Source organism: Cryptomeria japonica, chromosome 3 (assembly GCF_030272615.1).
Source record: "Cryptomeria japonica chromosome 3, Sugi_1.0, whole genome shotgun sequence".
NCBI lineage: Eukaryota > Viridiplantae > Streptophyta > Pinopsida > Cupressales > Cupressaceae > Cryptomeria > Cryptomeria japonica.
Window position 1 is genome coordinate 878191541 of NC_081407.1, and position 15157 is coordinate 878206697.

Here is a 15157-nt window from a genome sequence, read left to right on the forward strand (position 1 = left end):
ATTAAGGAGGGGCTATTTTTATGTTTTAAATAGTAAGAGTATGTTGGGGAAATGGTGAATCAACCTTCATTTGATTCTAGAAGTGTGTTTGGATGACTTTTTGAGCAAGCCCTAGGTTTAAGGGTGAATTGGTGAGGGTTTTGGGGTTAGGGAATATAGAAACCTTACCTAATAATACAACCTATAAAACCCTTGGTTTTGGATCATAACCAAAGACTATATAGGAGGGTTATTTCTGGAGATGTGTTTTGAAAGCATTTCCTTTGCAAATGTGGCCTAATTAGCCTATTAGATACAGAGGACGGTGAGTTTTTTGGATTCTTGGTCCAAAGTAACAATACTTAATATTTGGACATGTTATTGTTGGTTGTAAAGGGTATTTTGATCCATGATTTGTTTGTCTAGTGTTTTGCAACTTCTGAGAGATAACTACCTAAAATAGTGTTTGCAGGGCTAGTAGGAGCCTAGGCCTAGTTGAAGACTAGCATTTGAGTTATCTTGACAGATGAAGACTTGATGTCTTGAGAACCTTAGGTACATGTTGTTGGGGAGTGTTTAAATGGTGTAGATGAAAAGGACCCACTTGGCTTAGTGGTAGAAAAGTTTTGAGCCTCTTGGAGGTATGAGATACACTTGAAACACCTTAGGAGTGTTGGGTTTGGGTCCTTATCATACATTTATCTACAATTTTGCAATTGAACTTCTTTCCTCTACATCACTCTACCTCATGTTCAGTGATCTGAAAAAGTCCACAAGTTGCCTTAACTTCCTCTCCAACCAACCGATGCACAATCAATACTCTGTCCAACAATAGGTTTACAAAATAACTTTGATACCACTTGGTATAGTCAAGATAGGGAGATCTAATGAAGGAAAGACCAACCTTGCATCCTAAAACATAAACCATGCAAGACATACTAATAACCGGTAACAAGATGCCATAAACAACAGAAAGAACAACCAATAACATAACATAACACATAACTGGTAAACAATAGATACACTTCTTGTTAGAGTCTGGATAATTACACATGCCACATGTTGGATCGTAGTCCAAGATACAAATAATACTTACAACACAATTAAAAGATCCACAGATCCTCCACATATCAAATCAGGCTCTCAAATCAATCCATTGGTTCTACCCTAATCCGGACCTCAACCTTCTGGCCTTAGTCCACCAGATCTACATCTTCGCTCTATCTTTGAAACTCTATCTTCGATCTTCAAACTTTTATCTCTCTAATGATTCGCAATCTTCCATTTATACCATCTACAAGTAATTACAACTCAATCAAGTTGGGCTAAAGACCAACCAGTTCATGAAATGTGCAACTGTAACATGTCAGCTCAAATTTCTAAGAACAACTCCAAAAATACATTAAAAAATGTACGATCCTCTGGGAATATGGGACACGGCAAAAGAAACATAAATTGACAATCCATAAGTGTAGGTCCTAGGGACAACTGAGAAGGGGGGGGTGAATCAGTTATCTAATAAATTCAAACCAAAATCTTATTGACCAACTTATTGCTTAATATCGGTAAGACAGTTAATTGTGCCGGTAAACAATGTTAGTAGGAAATGTTGTACCGGTAAGAATTAATGCATGAAACATAAGCACAAAGTAAACCACAACACATGACACAAATATTTGTACATGGAAACCCTGTAAGGGGAAAAACCACGATGGGAAACCTTACCCACAATCAGATGATACTACTGCAAATAGTAAGTGTACAAAGAGGGGTCTGCACATGCAGAAAGGCCAATAGCCTAGAGCTCACTACTCAAACACAAAAGGGAGTCACACTAACTACAGTTGGATGGTTAAAGCAAATGAGAATGTACTGCACAAAATAGCATCTTCATATGCTGGATTCAATACCGGTGTAATGCTGATATGCTTTTCCAAAAACCTAACTTCACTTTCAAATGATGTCTTCATATATATCTCTGCTTGATCTCGCATATACCCTTCCTTAAATCTTTTTCACATTCCACACTTGATCTTACAAATAAGATCTTACATTTATACCATACCCTAAGACCAATTTTAGTAGGTCGGCTCTACAAGATATTACAATAAAACATTTTACAAATAATACAATATTTGATGCAATAACTGATTGAACATGTCAGCTTAATGCATTTAAAACAATAATAAATCATCTCCATAGCATGCCATGCTGATCTAGAAAAGATAAATCTACTGGTGTAATGCTAGATAACTTGGACCTATTTGCCAGTAAAAGAAAATATGCAAATAAGAATATACCAATGATATTACTTCAAGGAAAAGTGTCCACATGATGTCTTCGACATTACCAGGTGACTTCCATGTCATTGCAGGTACCGGTGAACATTATATCCTACCAGTTAACCATATACCGGTGATTGTTTGAGCATTTTAGTAATTGCCGGTGAATGTTGCTGGATCTCCAAAGTAGGTGTGTTAGCAGGTGTTGACATCAATGACAAAACCATACCAAAATACCAACAATCTCCCCCTTTGGCATTGATGGCAACACAAGATGGAAAAACCATCAAAGTGCCAAAATAGAAATGTCAAGTACAAAAACCAATTCTCCCCCTGGGAGTAATATGTGTTTATACAAAGATTTATTTACAATACCAATCTCTCCTCAAAAAGATAATGCATTTTTCCATATATTTTTCCTTAATGTTTTTCCATATATCTCTCCCCCTTTGACATCAAATGCCAAAGTCACAAAAAGGTCAAGTTCATACAAAATACCAACCAATTCAATATACCAACTACTCCCCCTAAGAAGTATCTTCCTCATCAAATACTGGAATAAAAGATTTGTCCATTTAATTCTGCCGGTTGATGACAATCATCAACTGTCTAAGTTTCTACCGGTGGAGGTAAGACTCAAAGCTAATCTTTGAGATAATCAAAAGTTTCCTTAGGCAAAGGTTTTGTAAAAATATCTGCAAGCTGTTCTTTAGTACTCACATAAACCAGTTTTATTTCCTTTTCTTCAACTTTTTCCTTTAGAAAATTCAGTTTGATAGAGAGATGTTTTGTTTTAGAATGTAATACTGGATTCTTAGATATATCAATTGCTGTAGTGTTATCACAATATATAGTAATAGGTTCCTTGCATTTTACCTTTATGTCTTTCAACATTTGCTTAAGCCAAAGTACCTATGTATAGTTTGTTGCTACTGCAACATATTCTGATTCTGTTGTTGATAAAGATGTACAACTTTGTTTCTTACTTAACCAAGAGACTAATCTCTTTCCAAGAAAGAATGCTCCTCCAGTGGTGCTCTTTCTATCATCCACATCTCCTACCCAATTTGCATCTATGTATGCATATAGATCAAAATTTTCATCTTTAGGATACCATAATCCAAGATTTGTTGTGCCTTGTAAGTACCGAAAAATCATTTTTACTGCTGATTCATGCTTTTCCTTGGGATTACTCTGAAATCCATAAACTATACATACTGCATTCATAATATCAGGTCTGGTTTGTGTCAAATACAGTAAACCTCCTATCATACATTTGTATCTAGTTGGATTAACAAGTGTAGATTCATCCCTTTGAGATAATTTGTCATTTTTAGTCATAGGTGTGCTTACTAGTTTGGAGTTCTCCATCCCAAATTTCTTGAGTAGTTCTTTCAAGTACTTAGATTGACTAAAAAATATGCCTTTATCAGTCTGTAAAATCTACAATCGTAAAAAGAATTTTATTTCTCCAATCATAGACATTTCAAATTCATGCTGCATTTTAAGAGAAAATTCTTTGCATAATCCATCTTCTCCTCCAAAGATTATATCATCAACAAATACTTCCATAATCAGAATGTCATCATTAGTTACTTTGTAATATAAATTGCTATCTGCATTTCCTTTAGTAAAACCAATTTTTAAGAGATACTTATCCAATCTAGCATACCAGGCTCTTGGAGCTTATTTTAGTCCATACACAGCTTTTCCTAATTTGAAAACCATATCATTGTTATCTATCAAAGAAAATCCATCAGGTTGTTCAATATAAACTTCTTCTTCAAGATCTCCATTCAAAAATGCACATTTAATATCCATTTGATAAACTTTGTAATCCTTGTGAGCTGCAAAGGCTAAGAATAATCTAACTGCTTCAATTCTAGCTACCGGTGAAAAGGTTTCATTATAATCAACTCCTTCTTTTTGAGAATATCCCTTACACACTAGTCTTGCTTTATTCCTAACAACCTTACCATCTTCATTGAGTTTGTTTCTAAATACCCATTTGGTTCCAATTACATTTTTATTTTCAGGCCAGGGAACTAATGTCCAAGTATTATTTTTCTTAATTTGTCCTAATTCTTCTTCCCTAGCTCTAATCCAAAATTTATCTTCACATGCCTCATTGATAGATAATGGTTCAATTTGAGAAATAAGACATACCTCTTCATTTGCCAATCTTCCTCTTGTCATGACTCCTTTAAATTTGCTTCCAATTATCTGATCTTCAGAATGATTCAGTCTTACATACCGAGGTGTCTTAGTCTGTTGTTGTTCTTTAATTACTGTGGTATCCTCTGATGATACTGGAGTAACTGGGTCATCATTCTGTACCGGTGGATTTACTGTTGGTTCATTTGTCATAATTTCTGTTACCAGTTCAGAGTCTACATACCTTGAAGTTCCTCTAAATTGTTCATCAATCTTTACATTTGTACTCTCAACAATTTTCTGTAATCTTTTATTAAAACATCTATAAGCTTTACTCTTAGATGAATAACCAAGAAATATTCCTTCATCACTTCTAGGATCAAACTTGCCAATATACTCATCTCTTCTAATATAACAATTACTTCCAAAAATTCTGAAATACTTAAGAGGAGTATTACCAAACCATAGTTCATGAGGGGTCTTACCGGTTTCACCTTTGATGTGAACTTTGTTGAATGTATAGACAGCAGTGCTTACTACCTCTCTCCAGTACACATGTGGTAGATTTGCTTCTGATAACATACTTCTTGTTGCATCCAAAATAGTTATGTTTTTCCTTTCAACAACTCCATTCTGTTGTGGTGTCCGAGGTGTTGATAACTATCTTCTGATTCCATTCACTTCACAGAATGTATTAAAATCTCTAGATGAGAATTCTCCTCCTTGATCTGATCTTAAACATTTAATTTTCTTACCATTTTCATTTTCAACCATTGCTTTGAATAGTTTGAACTTCCCAAGTGCTTCTAACTTTTCTCTGAGAAAAGTAACCCAACACATTCTAGAATAATCATCAATAATTAGCATGAAATATCTATCACCTTGTAAGCTTTTAGTTCTAGCCAGACCACATAAATCAGTGTGAATTAAATCAAGAGCATTATTGGATTTTTTTGGAATATTTTTGAAACTAGCTCTAACCTGTTTTTCAAATTGACATTCCTTGCAAATTGTATTATGAGGTTTCACAATTTTAGGTAGATCTCTAACTGCCTTAGAAGTACTGATTTTTACCAGGCAATCAAAATTTACATGACATAGTCTTTTATGCCATAGCCAACTTCCATCTATATGAGCAATTAAGCATGCCTTTTCACTATTATTCAAATGAAAGATATTACCTCTAGTCTGATTACCGGTTGCAATTTCCAAACTAGTTCTATTCATGATTTTGCATTTTCCATTTTTAAATTGTAACTGAAAACCTTTCTCAACTAATTGACCAACATTTAAGAGATTATGTTTTAATCCTTCAACATAGTAAACATTGTCAGTGTTATGTTTACCATCAAGAGATATTGAACCCTTACCTTTGATTGAATAGGCTTTGTCATCTCCGAATCTTACTAAACCTCCATTGTATTCTTGAAAGTTCAAGAATTTGCCTTTGTCTCTAGTCATGTGATGTGAGCATCCTAAGTCAATAATCCATTCATCCTTTGATTCAACTTTAGCTGCTAGGGCTTGTTCTACCGGTGGAGCAATAGATACTGGTTGATCTTCTGTTATAGCAACAAAGACCCATCCGTTGTCTGCTGGATCCTCATCAGAATCATCAGTCACGCCTTCATAGGCATGTAACAAGATTTATCTTTGTTTTTCTTAAATCTTTATCTCTGATATTCAAGATTAGGTTTGTATGTCCTTCTAGCTTCTTCTCTTAGTCCAACATGCCTATTAGGGCATCTTGAAGCCATATGACCAATCTTATTGCAATTGAAACATTTAAAGGGTGCTTTACCTTCATACTTACTTCCAATTGGACCTTTTGGCATTTTTCTTGTAAATAGTGCTTCAAGTTCTTCAAGCTCTTCATTTTCCTTCTCGGTTTCTTCAAGTTCTCTTGCATAAAAGGCTCTCTAGTCTGATTTGTCAAAAGATGGAGCAGATGATGTTGATGCTTTGAAGGCCAAATTAGTTTTTATAGCAACAGGACCAAATTCCTCTATTTCAAAAGCTGAAAGTTTTCCAATCAATGTATCTCTAGTTACTGATATATTGGGCACTGTTCTCAGCTCATTAATAGCAGTAACCTTCATTTTATATGCCGGTGGCAAACCTCTTAAGATTTTTGAAACAATCTCATCTTCACTCAAGGTTGCTCCACAATATTTGATACCTAAAACAATTTCATTTACTCTTTCCATAAAGGTAGAAATTCTTTCATCTTCTTCCATTTTTAGATGTTCATACCTGACTCGGAAGCTTTCAAGTTTTGCAATTTTGACTATGGAATCCTCTTCATTCAGTGTTTCCAAATGATCCCAAATAGCTTTTGCAGTAGATCTATGTGATAATCCCATGATTTGTTGATCTGATAATGCCCTCAAAAGTGCTTTTCTTGCTTTGCAATCATTTTCTTCATCTTTACCTAAAGTAATAGGAGAAGGTTGACCAGCTACAATAGGAGTATAACCATTCTTAGTAACTTCCCAGATGTCTTTACCAATGCAATTCAGATGTGTCTCCATTCTGATTTTCCATATTACATAGTTGGTTCCATCAAGTTTAGGACTATCCTTCCTGAAATAATTAGTAGACATTGGATCTCCTCAAGTTTTTAAACTTCTGCAAAAAGAGGACTAAGCTTTGATACTAATTGTAGGTCTCGGGGACAACTGAGAAGGGGGGGTGAATCAGTTGTCTAATAAATTCAAACCAAAATCTTATTGACCAACTTATTGCTTAATACTGGTAAGATAGTTAATTGTGCCGGTAAATAATGTTAACAGGAAATGCTATACCGGTAAGAATTAATGCATGAAACATAAGCACAAAGTCAACCACAACACATGACACAAATATTTGTATGTGGAAACCCTGTAAGGGGAAAAACCACTATGGGAAATCTTACCCACAATCAGATGATACTACTGCAAATAGTAAGTGTACAAAGAGGGGTCTGCACATGCAAAAAGGCCAACAACCTAGAGCTCACTACTCCAACACAAATGGGAGTCACACTGACTACAGTTGGATGGTTAAATCCAATGAGAATGTACTACACAAAATAGCATCTTCATATGCTGGATTTAGTACTGGTGTAATGCTGATATGCTTTTCCAAAAACCTAACTTCACTTTCAAATGATGTCTTCGTGTATATCTCTACTTGATCTCGCATATACCCTTCCTTAAATCTTTTTCGCATTCCTCACTTGATCTTACAAATAAGATCTTACATTTATACCATACCCTAAGACCAATTTTAGTAGGTCGGCTCTACAAGATATTACAATAAAACATTTTACAAATAATACAATATCCGATGTAATAACCGATTGAACATGTCGGCTTAATGCATTTACAACAATAATAAATCATCTCCGTAGCATGCCATGTTGATCTAGAAAAGATAAACTTGCTGGTGTAACCCTAGATAACCTGGACCTACTTGCCAGTAAAAGAAAATATGCAAATAAGAATATACCAATGATATTACTTCAAGGAAAAGTGTCCACATGATGTCTTCGACATTACCAAGTGTCTTCCATGTCATTGCAGGTACCGGTGAACATTATATCCTACCAGTTAACCATATACCAGTGATTGTTTGAGCATTTTACTAATTGCTGGTGAATGTTGCTCGATCTCCAAAGTAGGTGTGTTAGCAGGTGTTGACATCAATGAAAAAACCATACCAAAATACCAACAGTAAGTCACGAATATCAACCACAACCCGATTCAACTTCACTCAACACATTGTTGGAATAATCGATAAGAAAATATCAACTGAGCCAATACCTGAATTGATAACTCACCGGGATTAAATCCAAAAGCCATGATAGTAAAACACAACAAAGACCACGAACACAAGGGAATAAACCCAAAACCACAATGCTAAACACTCAAATAAGAAGAAATGCCATGATCTCAAGAAATTCCACCAAAAACCGCTGAACCAGTAAAAACTAGACCGGTTCTCCTACATCATAAACTCTACAACTTCACAACTTTCACTTGACTATCAGCTTCATATGGGATCTCAAGATTCTCCCAGATCTCTTGTGTGGTTTGAAGTTCCATAACATTTGTCATTTCAAAATCAGTCAACGCACTAAGCAATGCTTCCTTCACTCTAATTTTATATTCAACTTCCTTAACCTCATCAAGAGTGGATGGTCCATTCTAAGGAACAACATAGACATTCTTAGTAATCTTTTAGTAATCCTCTCCAAGACATTTCAAATGCACCTCCATCTGTCTCTTCCACACAGTATAGTTGCTTCCATCAAACCTCAGACTATTCTTCTTGAAAAGAATACCTTGAGATTCCATCCTAGATATTCTCAAGGGATTAAGCTTCTACCAGAGGATCTAGCTCTAATACCAATTGTTAGCAACAATCAAAAAAGAAGATTGAGAGGGAGGTGTGAATCAGTCTTCACCGGATCTAAGAAAATTACACTTCAAAGCATAAACTAATAAACTACAAAAATAAAAGATAAGAAAATTAACAACACAACACACAACACCAAGATTTTTGACTTGGAAATACGAGTTAAGGGAAAAAACATGGTGGGAACCTACCCACAGTAAGATGATACTCTGTAGTAGTATGTGAAAATATTATAATGGGGAATGCACATGCATTCAGGCACACAACCTTGATCTCATTTCTCAAAAGATATTTGCTTGGAAGACAACAACCCTCAGGGAAGTCTCATTGACTTACAATATGATTTGGACTACAATCTGAAAGAAATGAACTGCAATGATATCACCTACAAATGCCTAATGACAGTTCTGGTTAAGCACAATTGTCTGCTCTACAAAACCAGTCTCACCTCAACTCTTCACTGAATGATAAGTCTCTTGTTTGCACAATCACCTCTCACTAATAATGTAGACACAATACCAACACCCAAATTACATAAGTATCGCACCTATATATACAAATCATCAACCTTGATAACAAGGTCAACTAAACCCTCGACCCTCAACTCATAATTATTAAAAATTACATTACACAATACAAAGATCAATCACTGAACCAATATTATGGTTTACATTACATAGCATGGACATAATTGAAATTTCCAAATGATCACATCCACTGGAAACCATGCCAATATCAACCGCAACACACTACACCACCAGAAATACCGCATAACATGAACGTGATCACTAGTTCATATAAATCACCAAAAACTTGCACAACAATCAATGTGGATCACTCAAATAAATAGGACATGACTAGGAAACACAAGAAAGAGCATTATAACCATCCATAATAGTTGCACCAACACCACTTTTCAAATCTCCATCTGTCAACATCTAGAAGCTCAAGAACACAACCAATCAACAACTATCACAAAGAAAGATAACTTGTGGAGCACCAATTCATGAACCATATGAAATGAAGATACACAAGATCATTCCCAAAAATAAACCAAAGTCTCAGCACAAGATCTGATCACACTAGAATATATCGAAGGAAATACCGGATTTTGCAAAATAGTGATCAACAAAACCAAACTACAAAACCAGATCAGAAAATATTCCCAAACTCACCAAAATAAATCACAGGAATATGTTGATATCAATGAAAACAACATATGCTAGCAATGATCAACCAAATCCACCAATCCAACAATCTCTAACAATTTTTCCTCCCAAAAGTTTTTAAACCCCACATAAATCATTGTGTTGTGGTATGCATGCTATTTATGTTTGTGTTTGTTAAGTTTCGATATCCATTGTAAGGATTTGAAAAAAAAATTTCATTACCCTTCTCTCTAGGTTAGTGTAGGAAATTTTTATACTACTTAACTTCCTTACATGTTACAATATGCATGTTTTTTAATATTTTTGATATAAGTGGTTGAATCATTTGTTATTGAGCCACTTCTAACAAAAATGTGCCGAAACATTAGCATGATGTGCTAGTGTCTATAAAATATGTGTCAAAAGTTTAGAATTTAAAATGCCAACCCAACTCACTAGAGGATGCCATCTTGATTGTTGGCCTAACCTAAATGGTTGCTTCAAGATGCTTGGTTTCATATCTATGTAACTTCTCTCTCCCTAAAAGGGGTTAGAGAAAAAAGGAAAATTTCAATAGCAAGTTAACAAGAAAGAAAGTTACAAATTAGATAAATATGTGTATATAAGCACATTATTAAATCAACTATAATTTATAATCACCAATCTGAAATTATATTGTTACAACTATACTATCATGGTTTGATGTTCTTTGTTCATTATTATCATTATTGTGTTATGGACTAACACTTGTAGGATTTCAAGGAAGCCTCTTCTATCCTTGTTTGTGATGACACTAGTCCAACAAGGGTTTCAGACTCATATTGTAAGATCTATCTCTATACTTTCTCAATTTAATTATGATTTGTTACTCCTATGCTCACTTGAGAGAACACACATTTATAAAATTATCATTACTATGTGGAGGTGGGAACACCAATGCAAGGTTTAACCAACACAATCCCCTATACATCACCAAACTAGTTTCCTTTTTTCCATTTTATAGGTCCTAAATGGTGTAAGATCCATATGACATTTACCAATACAAAGCCTTAATTTCCCCCTTTTAAAAACCTACACAAAATACAAGAGTTTGTGTAGTGCATTGTCATCCTAGAAAATTTTCCCTAATCTCTAGTTCTAGGTTCCTTTCTATTTATTCTTCCCAATATAATTTATGTTTCCACATATCTACTTTGTAGCATCTACATTTATTATTTTAGTCTACTGGATCATTGATAGTAAAGTTTACTCTATCATCCCTCAATCTTTTCAATTACAATAAACACAAATAGAGAGCCAACTATCTTGGCCCTTCCCTTAACAATAGTAGCCAAGATCAACCCCTCAGCGTGTCTTGTTTTCCAATTTTTCAATTGGGAAAGGTTGACTTAGATTAGTGTATTTAGTCTAGATCACCTCCATTTTCCAATTAAACATTTTGGCGAGCATAACTCAACTTATATTTGTAAACCTTCTGATATGATTATATATATAGATATCTATGTGAGTGTATGTGTGTGTGTGTGTGTGTGTGTGTGTGTGTGTGTGTGTGTGTGTGTGTGTTTATAACATTGAAATAACTTCTATATTTCTAATACTTTATTAACATATATTTATTTTCATCACTTTCTTCTATATATCATTTCCTAGGAGCATTTTGTTAGATAGATCTGATACCGAGAGTAAACTGGGAGGGGGGGCGTGAATCAGTTTACCATTAGAAATAAGAACTAATGTATATCAAAACCATTAAACAGGAGCACAAAGGAACTAAAAAAGTGAAGAATAGAACATGAAATCATAATACACACAACACCAATATTTTGACGTGCAAAACCCGGTAAAGGAAAAAACCACAGTGGGAAACCTACCCACAATCAAATAATACTTCTACAATAGTATGTGAAATTACAATGGGAATTGCACTTGCAATCAGGCCAACCTGTAGAGCTCACTTCTCATCATAAAAATAAGTTATTGACTTACAAAAACATCTGACTACAATCCATAAAGAATGAACTATGAAAGTAGCATCTTCTAATGCTTGATATAGTTCCAGTTAAGCATAGATGTTTGCCCTACAATACAAAAACCTTCACTGAATGATATATCACTTGTTCACACATAAACCTTCCTTTGATAATGCAGACATAACCATTGATCCCATCCATGTATTGATATTCAAATTACATGAATAAGTCACCTATAAATACAGATCATCAACCTTATTGACAAGTTTGGCTAAACCCTAAGCCCATAAAATCATAATAACAAAAATTACATTACAAGGTATCACTAGATCAATATTATTATTTACATTACATAGAATGGACCTAAATCAAGTAACCAAACAAATCCATCTGCCAAAAATTCTACTAAGACCAAAATCCAACACACTTCACCAACTGGTAGAAACCCTTAGTGAAGAAACACAAAAAGTCTAACCGGATCCAAATAGGACCAACATAATAGCACACCAGCTAAAGAAAAGTCACCAAATACTCATAATATGATCAATAAGCACCTTCAACATTATAGAAGACAATTCAATAAGCCAAACCAAAATCGTCTGACCAAAACACCAAATATCACTTACCAATAAAGATAACTGGTATCGGGAAATACCAACTGGGAACATAAGCGATAGTTACTGTAAAGCAGAAAATCGCGGTCGAACCCTAGTTGGTCTCCCCTCTTCTAACTCCGAGGAGAGAGAAGGGAGGTTCGCTAGGATTCGATGGTTTTTCACTTAGGGGAGAGACTTTACATTCAAAAGAGGGGTTGAAACTCATAAGATCCAATCCCACGCAATGCAAGATTGGATGCTAAATGAATTTCAAGGGTTAGGAAAGCAAGGCTACCCTCTTTTGTAAAGAATGTTAAGGAAATTAAGCTAAGCATGCATATAAAGTCATAAAGATTCACTTATAAACTGAGTTCGGGTTATAGGATGAATCTGCGGACCTGGAATTAGCAGTAAAATGTTGATATGGCGCTGTCCTGCAAATTTGAGCAAAAGTTGTCGGGACGATGGCGCCCAGCGCCATGGTCCTCCAAAAAATCTGCGAAACGAAGGGGGATCTGTTCGTCTCTGCACAAGGATTCGAGATCTTCAATTTCAGCCGCGTACCTGCAACCTACACATAGAAAAGTGAAGACGATTGGGGGGTTAGGGATTAGGGGTTTGCCTTTAGGTCAAACCCCGGTTTTGGAATTAACCAAGAAATGAGCAAGTGCTGTAAATGTAAATGACTGTAATGTAAAACAAGTACTAATACCTTGTTCTAAGGATGTTTGTATCCTTATGTGCAAAGGTTTAGATGTTGTGTGTTGTAGTATGTAGCATGTAATAAGTGATCTCCTCTTCAATGGTTGAATCCTTGTCTTGAATGCAACACTTAGCCTTGAATGGAGACTTGGAATGATCAATTGCTTGAATGCTTGAATGCTTGAGTATAGTTTCCACGCTTTGTACACATATCCTCCTCATCTCAAATGAGAGAGAAAAATGTAGTTTATATACTTGTCAATTAGGGCTGATAGACTGATTTTCCCGACCTTAGGCCGACCAGGGAAGTATATTTCCAAATTGCAATAAAAAAGACACGATATCACTTAGGAAACCAGGCCCAAAATAGGACCCAGGGACCAGGGCGCTGGGCGCCATGGTCCTGGAGGACCAGGGCGCTGGGCGCCATGGTCCTGGAGGACCAGGGCACTGGGCACCATGGTCCTGAGGGACCAGGGCGCTGGGCGCTCTGGTCCCACCTCCGGGACAGCGGGGTGCAAGGAGGTTCAGGCCAACGGTGCTTGAAAAATGCAGTTTTCAGTGTCATGAGCAAGTTTTGGGGTCTCCATTCAGGTTGCGTGTTGCGTCGCCATCGTGAAGACCGAAATGCAGTCGAAATTGCAAGTGTCGCAATTTTAGGACGCTACATTTAGCCCCCACTTTAGTAGGAGTATGTATGCTCATACTTCCGGTAAAGTACAAGGAAACAACGTTGAAAGACTTTCACCATGTCAAGGAGGCAAGATACACCAAGCCCCCAGTGGACTAAGGATCTTACAACTTCGATTGACAAAGTAAAAGGGAAGATCACGAGGAAGAACCATGACTGTCAGTAGTAAGGTTCCCTCACTATGAGTCATGCAAAAGAAATACCAAAAATCTTCAAGACAAAGCTAAGTTTGCCAAGAAATTTTCAAGTATCTTTGAAAGGATAGACAGGGTGTATGCCCCCCCACGTTAAAGCAATCGCACACGCCTCAACGGGGGTGATTGTTTTAACGTAGTGATACACATAAGAAATGAGAAAGGAAAAGGAGCACGTTATTGCAAAGATTTAGTCCCCAAGTGTGAGATAAACCAAGGATAATAGACACAAAACACAAAGCACGAGGTGACTTCGCTTTCCTCGGGGTCAGTATGCTGTATGATAAGTCATGTATATATATCATATGTATGTATGCATAATTGTTCTTCATTCCCCAATCAAGGAAGGTCACCTAGAAAAAGGGAACACATGTGTCTTTTGAGTCAACATGAGAGAGACCAAAGAGATCTCAATGCTTTGCATCGTCCTCAAGTAGACAACACTAAGGACGACAAATAGAAGAATGAGAATAACATATAGAAGAAGTAACAAAAGAGAGGGGGAGAGAATCTGCCATGCTAATGTAACTAGTCTAGCACGTCATCTACCCCCCGATCTTGCTGATCAATGTTTCGGGAAGGCAGGGAACACGCTAGAGGAGGAACATCCAACACAGCAGATGGAGCTATCACAAGATCCAAACAAGGGCTATGTTCATGTTCTGAGCCACATTGTTCTTGTCTAGGAGCTAGGATAAGTGCTTTAGAAAATTCATTAGATAAATGGTTATCAACATCAACAAGTTCATATTCACTATCAGAAGCAAGAGGAGTAACATTTTCATCATGCATAACATTTTCATCTTTATCATCATCAAGATTTATAAAAATAGGATCTTTAACTCGCACAGGATCAAGACCATCATGCATCTTATGTTTAGGAAATTTAGGCTCAATATCCGGCTGAGGAGAAAATGGAATAATGCTTGTTGAAGGTGTTTTTGGAGATTGCAAAGTTTGAGAAGCAGCTGCTTGAGCCCTAAGATGACGCTTTCGTCGGCGTTCCCATGCAGAACGATTACGTCTAGTCTTAGTAGGAAGTG